The sequence below is a fragment of the Eptatretus burgeri genome, chromosome 4, assembly GCF_056783735.1.
Source record: "Eptatretus burgeri isolate ZD-2024b chromosome 4, Ebu_testis_v1, whole genome shotgun sequence".
In the NCBI taxonomy this organism is placed as follows: domain Eukaryota; kingdom Metazoa; phylum Chordata; class Myxini; order Myxiniformes; family Myxinidae; genus Eptatretus; species Eptatretus burgeri.
Genome location: NC_140964.1, coordinates 132,507,374 through 132,522,193, shown reverse-complemented (window position 1 = coordinate 132,522,193; position 14,820 = coordinate 132,507,374). Strand labels below are relative to the sequence as shown.

Sequence of the window (14,820 nt, the reverse complement as noted above, 5' to 3'; positions counted from 1 at the left end):
GTGGGGGCAAGTACACATCCCTGACGAACTCCAGTAACAACTGGAAATAAGTCAGAGGTGGTACCACCACACTTCACAGCACTCTCAGTACCAGAGTAGAGTTCAGACATCAGATCGATCAGTTTTGGTGGCACCCCACAAACACCTAGAAACCTCCAGAGGGTATCCCGATTCACTGAATCGAACACTTTACAGAGATAAACATAGGCTGCAAGCAGCCGGTGCTGAAACTCTCATCTACGTTCGGTGAGGACACGAAGTGCAAGGATATGGTCAATCGTTGACCTCTTTGGTGTAAAGCCTGACTGCTCTGGACGCTGGTGCTCAAGCAGATGGTGGCGAACCCTATCAAGAATTATCCGAGCAAAGACCTTGCCCGGCACTGAGAGCAGCGTCTCCCCTCAGTAGTTGTTGCAGTCTTGGGGATCACCCTTCCCTTTCCAGAGAGGGACAACAAGGCCACTCTTCCAATCAGTTGGGATGATGCCTTTGTTCCAGGCAGTGCACAAAACTGCATCCAACGGCACGAGTGCAGCATTTTCACCAGCCTTGAGAAGTCCAGCATGGATGCCACAGATCCCTGGAGCTTTACCCCATTTCAACCGGTTCACCGCAGCCCGTGTTTCCACAAGTGAAGGTCGACCACAGTTGATTGGAGGGTCAGCAACAGGGATTGTAACACCCCTGACGTCCAACTCGACAGCTGGTGGATCAGCCTGGAACAACCACTCAATATAACCAGCCCAGCGGGCCCTCACTTCAGACTCCTCTGTCAAGAGCCTACCACTCTCTGCTCTAACTGCAGTGCTCCAAGGGATGGGCTTGGAAGAACGCAATGCACTAATTCCCCTGTAAGCGGGACTAGAATCACCTGTCCACAGGTGATGCTCTACCCCCTCACAGATTCTTCGTGCATCGGCCTCTTGTCCACCCTTAGTGCACGTACAATTTTATGCCTCAGCTCCCTGAACAGCTCAGCTCTGCCATTCAGCCTGGCCCTGTGACTCTGTTCAATGGTATCCAGTGTCCCTTGAGAAACAAAATTCTTCTTTGCCCTGCGGTGAGTTCCAAGACATCCACCGGCAACATCAAGGATGGTGGTCTTGAAAGCACTCCACAACTCTTCAGGACCCCCCAAAGCACCCAGACCCCCCAAATGTCCACTCAGCCTGTAAGCAAACTCCTGAGCTACCCTCTCATCCTTGAGCTTGTCAAGAACCAGCGTAGGTTGGGATGGTACCATTCTCCCGGATTTAAGGTGCAGCTTTAGAGTTGCAACAACAAGCCGGTGGTCAGTATTGAGGAACTGAGCACTCCGGTTGACCCTGCAGTTCTCGATCACCCTCCAACGACCATCAACGAGGACATGATCAATCTTCTTTGCCACACCGCCAGCGTTGGAATACCAAGTCCAGCGATGAGCTTGTGGGCGCTGAAACCATGTACCAACCACCCTATGTCCATGACTTCTTGCAAAGTCAAGGAAATTACTGCTTTTCTGGTTCATAGTTCCTGACCCATGGGGACCAACACATGTCTCATAACCGTCCCTATCAGTTCCAGTCGATGCAGTGAAGTCCCCCAAGACTAGAAGTGTATCTCGTCTGGGGCACTGATCAACCACAGACTCGAGCGTGGCGTCGAATGCAACCTTCACGGTGAGATCACTCGCCGCAGTCGGAGCATAGACAGAGACAAGGGAAATGACAACTAAGGAGTGATGAATCCTTAGTCTCAGAATACGCTCGTTGACCGGTGTTACTTCAATTATCATTGGGTTCAGCTTATTGGACACAGCGACAGAAACTCCTTGAGTATGGTAACCATCAGAGCGACCACACCAATAGTAGGTCTAAACACCCACCATTATCTCGCCGCAATCCGGTCTCCGATCTTCAGAGAGTGCTGCAATACCGATGTCCAAACGCTTGAGCTCAAATGATAACAGAGACAGGTGATCATCCTCTCTTGGGATAAGACATTCCAGGCACCCACCCGAAGGGACAGCCTCAGGTTTACCCAAGGAGACCGCCGTCTGGTGGACGACACCTCAGCGCCACTCCGACACACTCTGCTGCAATCTGACCCAAGAATGTTACCCCATGGTTTCCCTCCTATCATCAAAGATTGGGGGTCCCGAAGGCTTTGCCCCCATCCTGTCATCCGGTGAGCCGCCCTGCGAAGGGAAGCTGCACAGGAGGTACTCCCACGGAGTGGGTTTTCAGATTTTTTTTTTTTTGTGTTTTTGTGTTTTGCGGAATGAAGGGTTTTACGGTGGCCGGAGTGCAAATCCTGCCACCAACCTCTTAATAAATAGCAACCCAACTGCAGGAGGATGTCCGCAGACACAGTTTGGCACTAGATATGGATGGCTGTTGGCTCACAAGGAGCTCCTCCACCCTTTGACAGGTTTTGTTTTTAATCCTGCTGGGTGTCCATATCCAAACACCCTCCTCACCAAAAAACCTGGTGGGGGAGACGGTTTAGTTGCCGACAACCCAACCATGGAACAGGTTAGTACAGGTTTGCATGGTCCCTGTAGCAGGTCACAGATCTAACCTGATCTGACTAAAACTCAGATGATGTTTAACAATTTGTCTCATTCCTTCTGGATTAGTTCCTAACATCCCAAGACCACCAGATTTTACTTCCTTCAACTCACTCTTGCAATGTTAATATTTTGTTGTTCCAAGAGAAACCTCCTCAAATATTTGGCCTTCATTCCTCAATCGCATATGTTCCTCCACTGAAATATAATAATAATCTTCACCGTCTACTTCTCCAAGTCTTATTGCTCAAGTTGTTGTTGATACAATATAAACCACATGGTGCTTTTTCAGGAAATTTACAAAATTCTCCTTTGTGCTGTACAAGAACCTTGATTTATGAAAGCTTTTTCCAGAAGTAGATTTCCCCACAAGATTTATAATAACAGTTATCATTTATATATGCAATTGTTTATAAAATAAAAAATATATATCTTTCAATATCTCATCTTGTTTCACAACAATATATTTACATTGTAATGGAATCCACCGGCGTCGGCGTGCGAACGACCGCTTCAGCCAAATTGCAGTCGCGCGCCCACCAAAGGCCGCAATCTAGTCGTCGTCTTCCAGACAAACCCCGGAAACTCGCTACGGATGCCTTAACGCATCATAAACTTGTCAATATTCTGTCCACGCGCTTCAGGGTCAATCGCCGAATTGTCGATATACCAAACTATTCGCGCGGACAGAAAATACCGAGAGTTTATACCTCGACGGGAACTTGTGCGGACACGAGCCACTTACGCGTGCTCGTTCCGTGTGCGAAGCCGAGCGGTTTTATATCGGCAAGTTCCGTCGGACTAGATTATTACTTTTATCGGCTTTAATAGCTAATTAATTCCCTGAACGCATTGTGAGTCAATGGTGGGAAAATAACGGAGCGAGCAGATCGACATTTAAACAATGGGGCATTTATTCTCACAAGCATGCAATCAATGAATGGGGGGGATGGGAACAAGACACAAGCAAAAGCCTAGAGCCGATGTCTATTTTTATATACAGGCACGCACTTAACAACAATTCTACTTCATGAGACAAGGCGCCACAGACTTCCATACAAAACCAAAGGAAAATAATCTGGCTCGTGAGCCTTCAATGATACTCAGAGACGCGATGACCAAAGGACTCCAAGAGTCCATGCTGGTTACCTGGCCGCCCCTTGGTGGCAACTCGGCGGTCTTCGGTTCGGCGACCCTTGGTGTCTCTGTTTCGTTGGCTCGTTGCCAACGCACCAGTCGCTTAAGCAGTTCGGCGGCTTGAGCAGCCGGGCGAGCAGCTTGAATGGCGGCTTGGTCGGTCGGGCCTGACATGCGACGCAGCTTGCTCGTCCCCGACTCTCCACGCTCTGCTCTCCATACCAATCGTGTCCATCACGTGTCCATCACCAAAAGTTTCACGGCTGATTGCACACGGACTCTGGAATGTAGCCCCTCCTGTGATGCGGCGTGTCCACGTTGACAGCATTTTGCCGCTGTCGCTGAGGAGAATGTTATCGTGTTTGTCGAGGAGATGGCGGTGTTTGTGGAGATGGCGGTGTTTGTGGAGATGGCGGTGTTTGTGGAGATGGCGGTGTTGCAGAGATGATTGCTTTGTGGTGGAGATGACGTGGTTGTAGCGTTTTTTGAAAATAAAAGATAGAAAAGAATAACAGCGAAGTCAAAGATTCACAGCCCGGCACACGAACAAGGCCCGTTATACATCGGTGAGGAAATCTAACCTGAAACACACACTTATTCAAATAACTGATCTCTGGGGAACCTGAATGGTGTTCTGTGAATTTTCATAACCATAACAATATTTTTCAGTTGTGTGTTTCATATAATCCCCAAATTCCTTTTTACGAACATAATGTAGACCAATTGTCTCTCCAAAAATTGTTTATATCTCTTGAATTTAACTTCAATAAAATAAAAGTATTCGCATTTTTTCTTTTTGAGCGACGAGGGAGTTGAAAGTATGATTGAGAAAGATGAATACAATTACAACAAGAATGTCTCCCTCTTGTGTAGTCGCGATCCATTATCGTTTGGTTTCTCTCATTAACACAATCATCAAAGATAACGAGGTTCTTTTTTGATTTATCCAAATCTTGGGGAGAAGGTATATCATCCGTATCATCACGAAGAATACAAGTTATCGGCTTTGATTTCTTTTTATATCTCCGTGTTTCACAAAATAGTTGTATTATACCTTCAATGTTGTAATCTTTTAGTTTGTTTTGAAGTTAAAATAAACCGATTATATCTTCTTTTGAAGAAGATGCATTAAAATTAAAAGAAGGGAAGGAAGAAGATGGTGTCCCGTCCGGGGGAGTTCGGTAGGACGCCATTACAGGACGGTTTGAGTGTTGAGAGTGTCTCGGACTTTTTCTGGTGTTCAGTGTCCTAATAAGGTTTTATTATGATCGAGTCTTCATTTAATTGGCCATTCTCACCCTCCGGGGTGCTGGGAGGTGGTGATTCAGGATAATTAACACGATTCCTGACGATGACGAGGGTTCATCATGGAGGGTTCATCGAAGGAGGAAGAGGGACAGACCAGGGAGGGAGAGTTCCGAAGGGTTGGAACTCCCAAAGTGGTTCAGTGCCCCTCTGCCCCTGAAGCATACCATCACAAACTTAGAGGTAGAGTTTCGCTTTTTGATGGCGTCACAACCCTCAGTCCTGACAACCCGATAAAGATGGCGACACTGATTCACAAAGAATTCCGAGATGCGTCTCATGCCAGAAAGTTCAGATCTGGAGATTTCTTCATGAAGTGTAAATCAGTCGAACAATGGGAGAAGGTGATGAAAACCCAGTATTTTGACGGGCTCCGGGTTTTGTGTCATATTCCGAGGATTCTAAGGGAGAGTCGAGGAGTCATTTCCGGGATTGATCCCTCCATTTAAACCAATGATAGCACGAGTCATTTCGCGTAGGAAGGAGTTGTTGACTTCGCCGTCTCACTACGGTCAGGGATGGGGTCGAAGTCAATAACACCTCGGTGGTTCTTTTTTGTGACATCCCAGTCCTTCCCCCAAAAGTTTTCTTGGGTTATGAAGCCTTCACTGGACGGGAATATATTCCACTCCCCCCTCTCCCCGACCACACCACCCCTCACCCCCACACTCCATTCCCCCCCCTCTCCCTCCATTCCCTTCCCCCCTCCCCCTCCATTCCCTTCCCCCCTCCCCTCCCCACTTCCCCCCTCCCCTCACAAGAAAGACTGTAAAGTTATTATTATTTTACTTTCTGTCGTTTACTTCAATTTTATTAATATATTTTCCGTTTTTGGTTGTAATCTTGAGTTCGGGTCCGTGGAGTTTGGGGAGAATCGGGGCTCTGACTCCGTCAAGAAACAACAAATAGAGGAGGAAGAGGAAGAAGAGGAAAAAAATAGGAAGAAGAAGAAGAAGCCGAAATAGAGGAAGAAGAAGAAGAAGAAGAAGTTGTGGTAACAGGATAACGAAGAAAAACTTCCGGGTGATCTTTTTAACCTTGTGCTGAACTGCAACGCAGCTCGTGGTGGTGGTGGTGGTGGTTCCTGAACTGAAGAGGTATGTTCGGAATCTCTTATTTCATCCTGAGGAAGATTTGTAAAACGTCAATTTGAAAGATAAAATAATTTATTGTTGATGATTATCTGGAATGAAGAAAAGTTTAAGTAATTTTTATAAAATGTTTGTTGTTGTGTTTGTTGATTTAATGAGATGTTTGATGGAAACTTCCTTCCTGATCCCAAAAATACAAAGAAAATGATCGTGTGGATCTAAAATGTTACATTCCTGGTTAACATTCCACGAACATTCCATCCTTTGTTAAACGAGCGACCACGGGCGGGGGTTTCCTTCTCTGGTTCGTGATGTCGATCCGTGTCTGTGAACAACACGTGGTGCTCCGTGTCTGTGTACAACACGCGGTGCTCCGTGTCTGTGAACAACACGTGGTGCTCCGTGTCTGTGTACAACACGTGGTGCTCCGTGTCTGTGAACAACACGTGGTGCTCCGTGTCTGTGAACAACACGTGGTGCTCCGTGTCTGTGTACAACACGCGGTGCTCCGTGTCTGTGAACAACACGCGGTGCTCCGTGTCTGTGAACAACACGTGGTGCTCCGTGTCTGTGAACAACACGTGGTGCTCCGTGTCTGTGTACAACACGTGGTGCTCCGTGTCTGTGTACAACACGTGGTGCTCCGTGTCTGTGTACAACACGTGGTGCTCCGTGTCTGTGTACAACACGTGGTGCTCCGTGTCTGTGTACAACACGTGGTGCTCCGTGTCTGTGTACAACACGTGGTGCTCCGTGTCTGTGTACAACACGTGGTGCTCCGTGTCTGTGTACAACACGTGGTGCTCCGTGTCTGTGTACAACACGTGGTGCTCCGTGTCTGTGTACAACACGTGGTGCTCCGTGTCTGTGTACAACACGTGGTGCTCCGTGTCTGTGAACACGTGGTGCTCCGTATCTGTGAACACGCGGTGCTCCGTGTCTGTGAACAACACGTGGTGCTCCGTGTCTGTGAACAACACGTGGTGCTCCGTGTCTGTGAACAACACGCGGTGCTCCGTGTCTGTGAACAACACGCGGTGCTCCGTGTCTGTGTACAACACGCGGTGCTCCGTGTCTGTGTACAACACGCGGTGCTCCGTGTCTGTGTACAACACGCGGTGCTCCGTGTCTGTGTACAACACGCGGTGCTCCGTGTCTGTGGACAACACGCGGTGCTCCGTGTCTGTGTACAACACGCGGTGCTCCGTGTCTGTGGACAACACGCGGTGCTCCGTGTCTGTGTACAACACTCGGTGCTCCGTGTCTGTGTACAACACGCGGTGCTCCGTGTCTGTGTACAACACGCGGGTGACGTGACTGTGTACAACACGCGGGTGACGTGACTGTGTACAACACGCGGGTGACGTGACTGTGTACAACACGCGGTGCTCCGTGACTGTGTACAACACGCGGTGCTCCGTGACTGTGTACAACACGCGGTGCTCCGTGACTGTGTACAACACGCGGTGCTCCGTGACTGTGTACAACACGCGGTGCTCCCTGTCTGTGGACAACACGCGGTGCTCCGTGTCTGTGTACAACACGCGGTGCTCCGTGTCTGTGTACAACACGCGGTGCTCCGTGTCTGTGGACAACACGCGGTGCTCCGTGTCTGTGTACAACACGCGGTGCTCCGTGTCTGTGTACAACACGCGGTGCTCCGTGTCTGTGTACAACACGCGGGTGACGTGACTGTGTACAACACGCGGGTGACGTGACTGTGTACAACACGCGGGTGACGTGACTGTGTACAACACGCGGTGCTCCGTGTCTGTGTACAACACGCGGTGCTCCGTGTCTGTGTACAACACGCGGGTGACGTGACTGTGTACAACACGCGGGTGACGTGACTGTGTACAACACGCGGGTGACGTGACTGTGTACAACACGCGGGTGACGTGACTGTGTACAACACGCGGTGCTCCGTGACTGTGTACAACACGCGGTGCTCCGTGACTGTGTACAACACGCGGTGCTCCGTGACTGTGTACAACACGCGGTGCTCCGTGACTGTGTACAACACGCGGTGCTCCCTGTCTGTGGACAACACGCGGTGCTCCGTGTCTGTCTCCGAGACGAGAGGATGTGGAAGAGGTTAAACAAGGGACATTGAAGCCCTTTGTAAACATCTCGATCTCTCGTGCGTTCGATTCATCAAGCTCTCCTTAAGGCCCGGTCACACCTTGACGTTTTAGCCAGCGATGGCAACGTATTAAAATGAATGTAAAACGCTGGCTTACGTTGAACTTTTGATGTTTTTTTTTTTTTAAGATTCGGACGTATTCATAGCGACTTGGTCTTATGTATAACGCATTGGCAACGGACACAGAACGTTTCGTTGTGTTATAGATAACTTATACCAACGAATGCTGAACCTGTTGTCGGCCTACACAACCGATGCCCAACGATAGTCTAACTCAGGCATAGCGCATTGCACGCATCGCCGACGATGTCGTGACGTAGCCAGTTAAAAGGCTGACGCACAACGATTCGAATCATAACTGCCGTAGAAATGGAAGTGACAACATCACGGTCACACCTTGGTGATCTTGCCAGCGTATGCTGACCTAAGAAAAATGTGTCTAAAACGTTGGGGCACGTCAAATACGGTATGAGTAAGTTTGGTATACGTGAGTAGAACGCTAAAGTACGCTATCATACGTAGTAGTAAGTAGAGTACGTCAAGAAATTTTAAACATGTTCAAAATTTTACGACGTACTCGGCGTATGACACACGTTCCGCATGCGATGGGGATAAGTTTTACACACGTCCACAAAGGCTACTTATAAGCTACTCATAAGTCGAAACACGTCGCGGTAATGTCTTTTTTACGCGAAACTTATTTCTAACTTATGTTTGACGTGCTTTGAACCAATTCTTTATGTAGTCCCAACACACATCGACGTATGTAGATGTATTCCAATGACGTCTTCCGGTGGACAAAAAAAAAAAAAATTAACGTGTTTCTAGCTTACAACTGCCATATAAAGACGTGTTCCCAGCGGTTTTGGGAATTGGTATATAAAAGGGGATCCCAACAGTGTTTTCGAGTCGATGTCCATATCAGTATTAGTATTAGTAGTCTGTTCATGTTGGCAGGAGTAGGTGAGTGTGAGGGGGAGGGTGTGGGTTATGATGGATCCTCCTTGCGTCCACGGGTAGGAGACATCTTTGCACCATTGTTCAAAGTTCTTCGCAGCTAATTTTTTATGGGGCTTTTTTCAACAATGAGCTATAGCTTGTTTTTACGATTTAGGTCTATTCATAACGGGTTGGACAAATGCACAATGAACTAATAATGTGCATAGAGCGCTTTGATTACTTATAGATACGATATACCATCGAATAATTATCGTGAAGCCGGCGTTCACAAACTATGCCCAATGATCCATATCGTGCGGCAGTTTATCTTTGCCGGTGACGTGGGGTTTGCTATTCATAGGCTGCCACTCAACGATTTAAATGGCTGCATCTCCACTATTGAAAGTAGACGCTTGCGCTCAACAATCGGATTTTTTTTTACACTCAACGACTTTTAAACGGTACCACTCAGCTATTTTCATTGTTTACAATGAACGATTTAAATTGCTGTCACTCGCCTTTGTTGTTTGATGCTGGGGTTTGGAAATTTGAAGCGTTTCTTCTGAACGTGTTAAAACGCTCAAACTCGACTATTTTAAATAGACGCTGCCGATGGACAATTGGAATCATAGCCAAGCTTGACATCGAAGTGTGAACATCCTCGTCATGCCGAAGAAAAGTTTGAAGAATGCTGCAAATAAGTATCCTGGCCGTGGCCGTGGACGCTGACGCAAGGACGATCCATTATACCGACGTCTTTCAGCCTATGAGTAACTTAAAAGTAACGTCTGTCGATGTGTGGCAACAATCGCGTAACTTGCCAACAACACGTTAATCATAGGTTCGAAATAAGTTTCGGGTACGCTAAACATTACCTCGGCGTGTCTCAACTTATGATTAACTTACAAGTAGCATGTGTTGACGTCTGTCAACGATTGCAGACCGTGCATACAACTTGTGGCCAGCGTCGCGGAACGTGTGAGTCGTACGCCTGCATACGTCGTGAAATTTCAAGCAGGAAAAAATTTGAGGACAACCAAAAAGTACAACGTTTAAATCCAACGTACAACGACGTATGGCAGTGTTTTTCAGCGTGCTCTCAATGTTGTCAAAACTTACCCATAACGTATTCAACGTGTGCCAGCGTTTTAGAAAAAAAAAATTCAAAAATCGGCATACGTTGGCTAAAACGTCAAGGTGTGACCGGGCCTTTGCCAAGAGTCCTTCGGTCAAACCTGCACTCACGTCTGCCTGATGGGACTGCGAGAGCCACCAAGGGAAGGCTTCCATGGGTCTGCGTGATACAATCTTACACTCGACGAAGTTGTTGGGGAAGGAGCCGGATCCACGCTCTGCACAAGGAAATACAACACAGGTGGAGGCCGTTCATCCCTTCATGCCTGTGTGAACACCACACTAATTTATCCACACAGGATCCAAGGAAGAAAATACAAAAAAAATTAATTGATTCATGATTTTGTTTCATTCATATAATTTAACCAACTCGTTTCTCGTTACCTCTGTCGTCTGGCATGTTGAAAATATCCAGTTTCCATTCCAGACATCACCGAGCTGACGTCAAACCCACTTGGGTGTATTGTTGTTGTACTTTTTGTTGTTTTTTTTTTTGGATTTTTTTCTTCCCCTCAGTGGAGGGATCATGGGCTTGGTTAAAAACACACATCAACCACACAACTCCCCTGAACAAGACCCCCACCAACAGCACTCCATTCACATGAACACAATCACCCATTAATGCTCAAACTACCTAAAAGTCCGGTCAACACCCCCTTACCCCTCTATCTCCATAACTTCCAGGTACCTATCTAATTCTAACTTAAACTTATCTTCTGTTTCTGCTTCCGTTACCTTTCCAGAGAGACCATTCCATTCATTAATTACACTCTGAATGAAAGTCCCCTGCCTTGCTACAGTCTTGACTCATCTCTCCTTCACTCTCAAGCTATGGCCCTTGGTTCTATCACTGTCTACTCTGGAGAATAATTCATATACACTTCAACCTTCCATCATCTTCAACATCTCAATCATATCTCCTTGTAACCGCCTCCTTTCTAGTGTATAAAGCTCTTTTTCCATCACCCTCTCCTCATAGCTCAGTCGAGCTCTGCCTGGAATCATTCCAGTCGTCCTGCACTGAAACCTCTGTATGGCATCTTTGTCCTTCCTGAGTTGTGGTGACCAGAACTGCACACAATATTTGAGATTTCCCCTCACTAAATTCCAAAACAATGTAAACACCACCTCTTTTGATTTATAAATGATCCCCCTCCGAATACAACCGAAAACACTATTTGCTGCCTGATTACCTCCCATTTCTCTTGCCACCTCCACATCCTTCTCCTGTGTGACACACTCCAACATTAAGCCTTGCATCCCTTTTTTTGTTTGTTTTGTACCACTGTAAACTAAAGAAATACATGATTGGACATCAAAATATATTTTTTTTATTTCAACAATTTTCTGGAAGAAAAAAGTGATTGCATTATTTGAAAAATGTGCAACTGTGCAAATATTTTTGGCAATGACAGAATCTCCAGAGACAAATCCCTGATCTCATGGTCCCCATCCACTGTTTGGAGAGTTGAAGCAGCGTCTCCAAGGTCGAGTGACTCGGTCTTAATCCCATTTCATGAACTGAGACAAGGTTGTTTGAGAAAACCAAGGATTTCATATCAACTGTGATGCAATATATTTGCACCTTTTTTATTTCATGCTGTGATGTGACTGATTTCCAAGCAGATGGAAGATGAGCTATGGAAATCAGAATGAAAAGAGCAGAGAGAGGAAGCGCAAAAGCTGCAGAGAAAGGTTTTTAGTACACGTGAGCCGATGCCTTCCCGTCTCGTTGCAGAATCAGTCGAGGGTTGCCAGAAATGCTTCCACCTTTTCAGTTGCAAAAGAGACAATTTCGGATCAGTTTGTTATGACTGGGGAGTATGGGTGGAGAAGGGGAGGGTTTCAGGACACAATATTTTGATTTCTGTGGAACAATTCTCAGGCTGAATTAATATTGGCAGCTGGGGATATGGGAGACCAGTCCTTGAAGTGTTAAAAAAAGAAACCATGAATATGCAAAGCGTGAATGTCGAAGCAGGTCACATTTTGTAAACGGTGAATGTTGAAACTACAAATGTCGGAGTTCCACAGTATATGCTTTTTGATAACGTGGTATTTTTGTGAATTTGGAAAAACCCTTTCACACAACATTCACGTTCCTTTCGCTCGGTTATCTCGGTAATACATGTTTTATAGATGGCTCCCTTTCCCTGGTCTCGTGGGTAAATAAGTGTAAATCCGCTGCGATTGTTACTGGAATGCAACAACGGCGCTGTGGCGGTGCCATTCTCACGACCAGGCGTGCGGAACTGGCGCTGCGAGTTTCACCAGCCACGCACGTGGTCGGAGACGTGGTGGTGGGCAGAGCCACAAGCGCCTCCACTGGAGACTCCGCTAAGACGGGTGGGGGGCGCGCCGCCCACCGCGCGCCTGTCAAATGGGGGGGGGCTGGGGCAGACAAGGAGTCTCATGATGTTTCCTGTCCAATGAAAAGGCAGAGTGAGGAGGAGAGGAATGGTCATTGGCAGGCGAAGGGGCCTATAAGAGGTGAGTCCGTGGGGTTTTGTCTCTCTCTTTTGGGCTCTTTTTCGTCGTCCTCATCGTGGCTCCTCAGCTCTCTCCCGTCGTGCTCGTGGTGGCTCCTCAACTCTTTCGTCTTCGCTCTCTGCCTGCCTCCGTGGTCCGCAGCAGCCTTCAAGGGGTCCCTCGTGCTTGGGTTCAGCCGGCTGGTTCGACGAGGGTTGCCAGAGCTCCGGAAGGATGACGACGTCCAGCCGCGCGCTCGCGGCCAGGTTGCCTGCAGCCCTGACTCCAAGCCGGACTATCCTCCTCCTCTGCTGGAGAGCCGAATAAAGACCCAGGGGGTCCATTTCTGTCTGGGTGTGTGTGTCTGTGTGTGGGCCCAGTACATTAAGTAGTGAAACTGGTTAGGTGCCTTGCTGTATATATTCGCCTTGCATTTCTTGTATTCGGTTTAATTCCGCGTTCTGTGTTCCCTTGTCCCCCAATTGCATTATTAAATAAACCCCAATTGTTAAATGTTCTCAGCTCAACCATGTCCATTTCCACCATTGACTGAGCGTGCTGCGCGTGTTGGTAAATAGAAGGCCGTTGTGCCAAAATAACAGGATAATCGGACCAACGGTTCTCGGCGATGAAGCCGCTGGGAATCGCACACGGAACGGGCTCGCTTCGGCGGCTTGTTCCTGTACCAGTTCCGTCGAACGTGAAATTCCCCGGTAGTTGGACCATGTGGGTATTTAGGTAAATTGAAGTTGGCAATCAACCCGACCCCACGTGGTCTACCCATTGGCGGATTTCGGTCCAAAAGGGACCCGTCTTCTCCAGACTTTTCCAGAGAAGAACAATCTATATTCCAGGCGATCAAGCAGAGTCGACTTGCGGCTCCATCTGGCAGTCGTGTCGCGGCCGACGCTCCGGCAAATTATAACAGTATTTCACTCGGCCATGAGGTGCAAGCTTGGTAGGAAAAGCCAAGAAAGCCATGTGAACCATTAGCAGCTATTTTAGGTTGGACCATGAAAGGTGTGCTCCATCCACGAATTGCTCCACAGTCCAATGGTGAGTGAAAGGGGAATGGTGTTACATATGATCTGTGACGTAAGATCCAGAGGCTATCAGGGCGGTTGTACTGAGGGGAAGGGAGGAGTTATCCCGGAATTGACACCAAAAAGCTATGCTCCTCGGCCGCTGTTCCTTCCAGAGCCACATCTTCTCTGCTCCTCCAAACCAGATATTGCAGAAATAGCACGGGATGTTCTCCAGCCTGAGCTGCCCGGACTGCAGAGCGGACTCCCCCTGCACACTGTCGGATTTGTCCCAATAACACTCTTCTGTCGTGTCTGATCAGGCCCTGGGGCTTTAAAGGATCTCTGGTTCATTTGTTTGATTGAGGGGCACATCAATGGTTGTGTGTTTATGGGTTTTATTTTTGATGAGTGTGGATCAGCTCGCCACACTCGCCTCTCCACACGGCGTTGCAGAAATTGACGAAACAGACTTGCTTTATTTGCATCATTTACACCAATCCGAATTCGAACATTAATTTTGTTCAAATTTATTTGTCGTATTGGTGTTATTATATTTATTTAAAATGAGCAAATACCACCTTTCATTTCGCTTTTGGGGATGTTAAATGGGGGAAGAAGGAGCGAGGAGGGGTGGGGGAAGGGAAGACAGCGTGAGGTGAGAGGAATGAAAGGTCGTCGTGCGGTGGAGCATTAAGTCCCGCCCGGACACATCTGGAGCCAAGCTTTTTGGAGACAAATGCTGCTTGGACACGTCTGAGGACAAACCCTGCCTGGAGTCAAACACTGTCCAGACATAACCATTCTCTGGATTTGTCCACATTCAGAGAGAGGGGTGGGTAAAATTGGAGAAGTATGGGAGAAGGGTGCTGTTCTATTGGGAGTGGGTAGAGCGAGACAGAGACAGAGACAGAGACAGACGGCCCCCCCTCCCCCCCAAAAAATTCGTTTTTCCAGCCATTTTTCCCTGCTGTGCAGGGGTGAGCTTTTTCTTGAGGCAATGTTTTATGGCCGGATACCCTTCCTGACGCC

General features: G+C 47.7%; 1 protein-coding gene across 2 annotated transcripts in view; it reads left to right on the top strand.

Annotated features, from left to right (window-relative positions):
• Positions 1-5,763: 5,763 nt before the first annotated feature.
• The window catches only part of LOC147029145 (uncharacterized), a 33,496-nt gene continuing 24,439 nt past the window's right edge, over positions 5,764-14,820 (top strand). The window contains exon 1 of one of the 2 annotated variants that reach the window (XM_085876292.1): positions 5,764-6,087. The gene's annotated coding sequence lies outside the window, so the exon portion shown is untranslated. The remainder of the gene's footprint in view (positions 6,088-14,820) is intronic. The other variant, XM_085876290.1, reaches the window with a different exon arrangement.